The sequence below is a fragment of the Chiloscyllium punctatum genome, chromosome 49 (assembly GCF_047496795.1).
Source record: "Chiloscyllium punctatum isolate Juve2018m chromosome 49, sChiPun1.3, whole genome shotgun sequence".
In the NCBI taxonomy this organism is placed as follows: domain Eukaryota; kingdom Metazoa; phylum Chordata; class Chondrichthyes; order Orectolobiformes; family Hemiscylliidae; genus Chiloscyllium; species Chiloscyllium punctatum.
Window position 1 is genome coordinate 47,646,610 of NC_092787.1, and position 7,629 is coordinate 47,654,238.

Here is a 7,629-nt window from a genome sequence, read left to right on the forward strand (position 1 = left end):
ATCACAATTCCCACTGTTTGGAGAACACCTTTACATTTTTATTGAGAATTGCTTTACTTTTGCAATTGTAAATTCACTTCTAAATCCATCACAGAGGTCAGCCTACAAAGACCTTTGTACTAAGTACAATCGCTGATAAATCGTGCATTAATTGGTAATATGTGAGTGTGGTGCTGGAAAAGCATAGCAAATCAGGCAGCCTTCTGATGAAGGGCTTTTGCCTGAAGCGTTGATTCTCCTGCTCCTCGGATGCTGCCTGACCTGCTGTGCTTTTCCAGCACCACACTCTCAACTCTGATCTCCAGCATCTGCTGTCCTCACTTTCTCTTAATTAGTAGTATGGAAGGTGTTGGGAATGCTCCAGTTAGTCTCAGTTTTCCAGGTTGGGGGTGATCAAAAAACAATCAAGGTAGTACACTTTATTTTATTAATTCATTCGTTGCTTATTCCTAATTGCACAGAGGGCAGTTAAGAGTCAACCACGTTGCTGTCAGTCTGGAGTCGTGTAGGCCAGACCGGATAACAATGTCCTTTCCTTCCTTAAAAGACATTAGTGAACCTGATAGGTTTTATCTGACAATTGACAATGGATTCATGGTCATCATTAGATCTTCAATTCCAGATTTTTATTGAATTCAAATTCTACCATCTGCCATGGCAAGATTCGAAACCAGGTTCCCAGGACATTTCCTGAGTCTCTGGATTAACAGTCAAATGATACTACTACTAGGTCATTGTCTATCCTTGTTGACACCTGCTTCAAGGTGCCCATGAGTGGGTATTGGACATGGACAGGATTTGGTGTCTTTAGGCTCTTCTACAACGGTTCCCAAACTTGCAACCTTAACTGAGGCTTTGTAAAAGCACCAGATACAGAGAGAATCCATAATTTCCACATATCTTCCCAAGCACCCATCTTTGGACTTTCGTTATTGCTGGGTCAAAATCCTCGCCTAACAGGAATGTGGGACAATGTTCCCGCTTTGGCACATGAAACACTTTTCAATCTTTTAGTATAATTGTGTGACTTGCGCGTGCAAACTTTCAGGTTGCACCTCAGAGAGAACATTGCTATGGGGTTACCTTCATAATTCAGATTACAGCATTCAAGGAGGTGAGTTGCTAGTGGTTTTCCAAGGCCACCTCGAGCTGAATAGCAAATAACCAGAGATGTTCACACCCCAAGATAAAGTATCATCATTTAGGAGAAATACTGGCATCAGATAAGACAGGGAAAAAAACTTTGGGTGAATGGCAAATTATTTAAAAACTAAACAGGGTCCCAAGTGCACTTTTAAAACAATGCACTTCTTAGATTTGTATCATGGTCATAATACTGCATGACCATTAATATACATATCTCACTATTATCTTTGATATCATTTATTTAAAGATGTTATTTCTCTGTTTGCGTCTCTCAGACAAGAAGGATGCTTGCATGAGTTGTATTCTGTGGCAAGTCCTTTAACGTGAGAAAATGTCGCATTGCAGCCACCATGGTCGATCAGCTGATTCTTCCATTCTTACAAACACGTGGTCAATAGGTCCTGGAGTGGGGCTTGAACCCAGGGAATCTGGCTCAGAAGCTGACACCACTCTCGCTTCCCCACAATGTTAGAAGATGAAGAAAAAAAGAGAAAGTAAAATAGATGAAAAAGAAAATGGACTTTTTAACAATAGGCTTTGTGCAGTGGATGTCGTATCTCTCAAACTTGATTGAGTTTTCTTTGAGGAAGTGACAAATCTGTCTGATGAGGGCAGAGCAGTAATGTTGCTACATGAACTTTGGCAAAGTTCCTTGTGGCAGGTTGATCCAACTGGTAAAGTCACATGCGATCTGTAGTGAGCTCATAAAATGCATATAGAAATGGCTTAGTCATAGAAGACAGAATATAAGTGGATGGGTATTTTTCTGAACAGAGATCTGTGACCAATGGTGTTCAGCAGGAATCGGTGCTGGGACCCCTGTTGTTTGTAATATATAAATATGATTTGGAGGGGAATGTAGGTGGTCTGATTAGTAATTTTATGGATGATTCAAAGATCGGGGGAGCTGTTGATAATGAGATAGACTAGAGACTTGGGCAGAGAAAGGGCATATGGAGTTTAATCTAGACAAATGTGAGGTGAATGTGTTTTGGAAGATCTAATACAGGATGGAAGTATACAGTAGATGGCAGAACCCTTACCAGCATCAACATACAGAGGGATCTAGGTGTACAGTTCCCTAAACGTGATAACACAAGTGGATAAGGTGATCAAGAAGGTGCTTGCCTTCACTGGTCAGGACATAGAGCATAAGCATTGGCAAGTCATGTTGCAGTTGTGTAGAAATTTAGCTCAGCCACATTTGGAATATTGTGTACAGTTCTGGTCACCACACTACCAGAAGGATGTGGAGGTTTTGGTGAGGGTACAGAAACAGTTTACCAGGATCTGGTCTGGTTTGGAGGATATTAGCTGTGAGGAGAGGTTAGACAAGCTTGGTTTGTTTTCACTTGAATATTGAAAGATGAGGGGAGTCCTGATAGAAGCTTTAAAAATTGCAAGACACATGAATAGAATGGATAACCAGAGTCTTTCTCCCAGGCTAGAAATGTCAATTATGAGGGGACAAAATAAGGTTGAAGGTAAAAGGGAGAAGGTTAAAGGGGATGTGAGGGGCAAGTTTTTTAATGAGATGATAGTGCCTGGTATCTGCTGCCAGAAGAGGTGGTGGAGGTGGATACAATAGCAAGGTTTAAGAATCATCTTGACAGATGCATGAATAGGTAGGGAACAGAGGAGGCGGAAGTGGGTACTGCAGATGCTGGAGATTGGAGTCAAGATTAGAGTGGTGCTGGAAAAACACAGCAGGTCAAGCAGCATCCGAGGAGCAGGAAAATCAACGTTTCGGGCAAAAGTCCTTCATCAGGATGCTGCCTGACCTGCCATGCTTTTCCTTCTCATTCACCTTATGCCAGGCAGTGAGTGGGAGCATTTCCTAGTTAGCCATCCTGTAGAGGGTGATGGCAGACCACTGCAGTGCTTCACTCAAATACAATGACCAATCCAACAGAGCGCGGGCGCCATGGTTTATTAAGGAAGTTGAATCTCTTGTCAAGAGGAAGAAGAAGGCTTATGTAAGGATGAGATGTGATAGCTCACTTAGGGTGCTTGAGAGTTACAAGTTAGCCAGGAAAGACTGAAAGAGAGCGCGAAGAGGAGCCAGGAGGGGACATGAGAAATCGTTGGTGATTAGGATCAAGGAAAATCCTAAAGCTTCCTATAGGTATGTCAGGAATAAAAGAATGACGAGAGTTAGACTAGGGCCAATCAAGGATCGTAGTGGAAAGTTGTGCATGAAATCAGAGGAGATGGGAAGTGCTAAATTAATACTTTTCATCAGTATTCACACTAGAAAAAGACAATGTTGTCGAGGAGAATACTGAGATGCAGGCTACTAGACTAGATGGGATTGAGGTTCACAAGGAGGAGGTGTTAGCAATTCTGGAAAGTGTAAACACAGGTAAGTCCCCTGGACCAGATGGGATTTATCCTAAGATTCTCTGGGAAACCAGGAAGGAGATTGCTGAGCCTTTGGCTTTGATCTTTATGTCATCATTGTCCATAGGAATAGTGCCAGAAGACTGGAGGATAGCAAATTTTGTCCCCTTGTTCAAGAAGGGGAGTAGAGACAACCCTGGTAATTGTAGACTAGTAAGCCTTACTTTGGTTGTGGGTAAAGTGTTGGAAAGGGTTATAAGAGATAGCAATTATAATAATCTTGAAAGAAATAGGTTGATTAGGTATAGTCAACATAGTTTTGTGAAGGGTAAGTCGTGCCTCACAAACCTTATTGAGTTCTTTGAAAAGGTGACCAAACAGGTGGATGAGGGTAAAGTGGTTGATGTGGTATATATGGATTTCAGTAAGGCATTTTATAAGGTTCCACACAGTAGGCTATTACACAAAATATGAAGGCATTAGATTGAGGGTGATTTAGCAGTTTGGATCAGAAACTGGCTCGCTGAAAGACGACAGAGGGTGGCAGTTGATGGGAAATATTCATCGTTGAGTTCAGTTACTAGTGGTGTACAGCTGTTTGTCATTTTTATAAATGACCTGGATGAGGGTGTAGAAGGATGGGTTAGTAAATTTGCAGATGATGCTAAGGTCAGTGGAGTTGTAGATAGTGGTGAAGGATTTTGTAGGTTACAGAGGGACATAGATAAGCTGCAGAGCTGGGCTGAGGTGACAAATAGAGTTTATTGCAGAAAAGTGTGAGGTGATTCACTTTGGTCGGAGTAACAAGAATGCAGAATACTGGCCAATGGTAAGATTCTTGGTAGTGTAGTTGAGGAGAGAGATCTCGGCGTCCAGGGAAATGGATCCTTGAAGTTGCCACCCGGGTTGATAGGGTTGTTAAAAAGGCATATGGTGTGTTAGCTTTTATTGGTAGAGGGATTGAGTTTCGGAACCATGAGGTCATGGTGCAGCTGTACAAAACTCTGGTGTGGCTGCACTTGGAGTATTGCATAGAGTTCTGGTCACCGCATTATGGGAAGGATGTGGAAGCTTTGGAAAGTGTTTAGAGGAGATTTACTAAAATGTTGCCTGGTATGGAGGGAAGGTCTTATGAGGAAAGGCTGAGGGACTTGAAGCTATTTTCATTGGAGAGAAGGTTGAGAGGTGACTTAATTGAAACATACAAAATAATCAGAGGGTTAGGTAGGGTGGACAATGAGAGCCTTTTTCCTCAGATGGCAATGGCGAGCACAAGGGGACATAGTTTTAAATTGAGGAATGATAGATATAAGATAGATGTCAGAGGTAGTTTCTTTAGTCAGAGTAGTTAGGGGCATGGAACGCACTGCCTGCAACAGTAATAGACTCGCCAACATTGAGGGCATTTAAATGGTCATTGGATAGGCATATGGACAAGAATGAAATAGTGTATGTTAGATAGGCTTCAGATTGGTTTCACAGGTTGGCACACCATCGAGGGCTAAAGGGCTGACTGCACTGTTCTATGTTCCAGATGTTCAAGGCCCAGTCCTCAGGAGTGAGAACAGGAAAACAGACGTTCTGAGGGGCAGCCCACACTTAAAGTACGCACTTTCAGCTCTTTATAACATCTTAAGTTATGAAAGTCATAGTCATACAGCATGGAAATTGACCTTTTGGAGAACAGACATCCTTACTTTCATCGCCCTCTGTCCACGCAATTTAGCATGGCCAATTCACCTGGCCTGCACATCTTTGGAATGTGGAAGGAAACTGGAGCACCCACGGGGACACTGGGAGAATGTGCAAACTCCAATCAGACACTCGCCTAAGGCTGGGATTGAACCTGGGACCCTGGTGCTGTGAGGGTTACTCTTCAGAGGTTCAGTGTAGACTTGTTGGACCGAAGGGCTTGTTTCCACACTGCAGGGAATCTAATCTAAAATAAAAACCTACCTCGATACTGTCCTATTCCCCCCTAGTCCAGGAACTCCCCATGTACATTCGGGACACCACTCACGCCCTCTACCTCCTCCAAGACTTCCATTTCCCCGGCCCCCAACGCCTCATCTTCACCATGGACATCCAGTCCCTCTACGCCTCCATCCTGTCATGACGAGGGCCTCCAAACCCTCCATTTCTTCTCCTCCCATGTCCCCACCAGTACCCTTCCACTGACACACTCATTTGTTTGACTGAAATGGTCTTCACCCTCAACAATTTCTCTTTCGAATCCTCCTACTTCCTCCAGACCAAAGCGGTAGCCATGGGCCCCAGCTATGCCTATCTCTTTGTTGGCTACATAGAACAGTCCACCTTCTGTAGTTACACAGGCACCACTCCCCACCTTTTCCTCTGCTACATTGATGACTACATTGATGCCACCTCGTGCTCCCATGAGGAGGTTGAGCAGTTCATCAACTTCACCATTACATTCCACCTCGACCTTAAATTCACATGGAGCATCTCTGACACCTCCCTCCCCTTCCTGGACCTCTCCATCTCAATCAATGAGGACCAATGGAACACTGACCTACCGACTCCCCACCCTACCTCTTGCAAAAATGCTATCCCCTATTCCCAATTCCTCTGCCTCTGCCGTATCTGCTCCCAGGAGGACCACTTACACCAAAGAACACGCGAGATGGCTTCCTTCTTTAAATACCATAATTTCCCCTCCCACGTGGTTGAAGATGCCCTCCAATGCATCTCATCCATGTCCTGCACCTCCACCCTCAAACCCCACCCCTCCAACTGCAACAAGAACAGAACCCCACCCCCCAGTACTCACCTTCCACCCCACTAACCTCCGCATAAACTGCATCACCCGCCGATATTTCCATCACCTATAAACAGACCCCAACACCAGGCATATATTTGCCTCCCCATCTGCAAGACCATTCTGGAGACCGTTCTCTCCGTGACTACCTGGTCAGGTCCACGTCCCCCTACAACCCACCCTCTCCTCCTGGCACCTTCCCCTGCCACAGCAGGAATTGCACAACCTGCACCCACACCTCCTCCCTCACCCCCATCCAAGGCCCCATAGGAGCCTTCCACATCCATCAGAGTTTCACCTGCACTTCCACAAATGTAATTTATTGCATCCGTTGCTCCCAAAGCAGTCTCCTTTACACTGGAGAGACTGGATGCCTTCTTGCAGAGCGCTTCAGGGAACATCTCTGTGACACCCGCACCAATCAACCCCACTGCCCTGTGGCCAAACATTTCAATTCCCCTCCCACTCTGCCGAGGACATGCCGGTCCTGGGCCTCCTCCACCGCCGCTCCCTCACTACCCGACGCCTGGAGGAAGAACACCTCATCTTCCACCTTGGGACCCTTCAACCCCAGGGCATCAATGTAGATTTCATCAGTTTCCTCGTTTCCCTACCCACCCCACCCCAGCTCACCCCAGTTCCAACCTTCCAGCTCAGCACCATCCTCATGACCTGTCCTACCTATCAATCTTCCTTCCCACCTACCCACTCCACCCTCCTCTCCAATTTATCACCTTCATTCCCACCCCCATTCACCTATTGCACTCTCAACTACCTTCTCCCCAGCCCCAGCCCCACCCCCACCCCAACCCCCCTCCCATTTATCTCTCCACCCCCGAGGTTCCTAGCCTCATTCCTGATGAAGGGCCCCTGCCCGAAACGTCAATTTTCCCGCTCCTCGGATGCTGCCTGACCTACTGTGCTTTTCCAGCACCACTCTAATCTTGATCCTGAGGGACAGCCCACTCTTAAAATACACACTTTCAGCTCTTCAGAATATCTTAAGGTTATGAAAGTAATAGTCATACAGCATGGAAATAGACCTTTTGGTCAAACCAGTCCATGCCAACCATAATCCCAAACTAAACTAGTCCCACCTGCCTGCACTTAGCCAAATCTCTCCAAACATTTCCTATTCATGTACTTACCCAAATGTCTTTTGACATCATAACTTCCTCAGGAAGTTTATTCCACAAACAAACCACTCGACATGTAAAAAAAAGAATTGCCCCCTCGTGTCTTTTTAAATCTTTCTCCTCTCACCTTAAAAATATGCCACCTAGTTTTGAACTCCCCCACCCTAGAGAAACGATTTTTGCTATTGACATTATGAAATCATGAGAGGCACAGATAAACTTCTATAA

The 7,629-nt window shown here is 45.0% G+C and overlaps 1 long non-coding RNA gene across 1 annotated transcript; it reads right to left on the reverse strand.

Annotated features, from left to right (window-relative positions):
* Positions 1 to 16: 16 nt before the first annotated feature.
* On the reverse strand, positions 17 to 6,869 carry LOC140469683 (uncharacterized). Its single transcript, XR_011956204.1, has 2 exons — positions 5,872 to 6,869; positions 17 to 5,668 (listed from the first exon to the last, which is right to left on the reverse strand). It is a non-coding gene; the product is annotated as an uncharacterized lncRNA (long non-coding RNA).
* Positions 6,870 to 7,629: the final 760 nt, after the last annotated feature.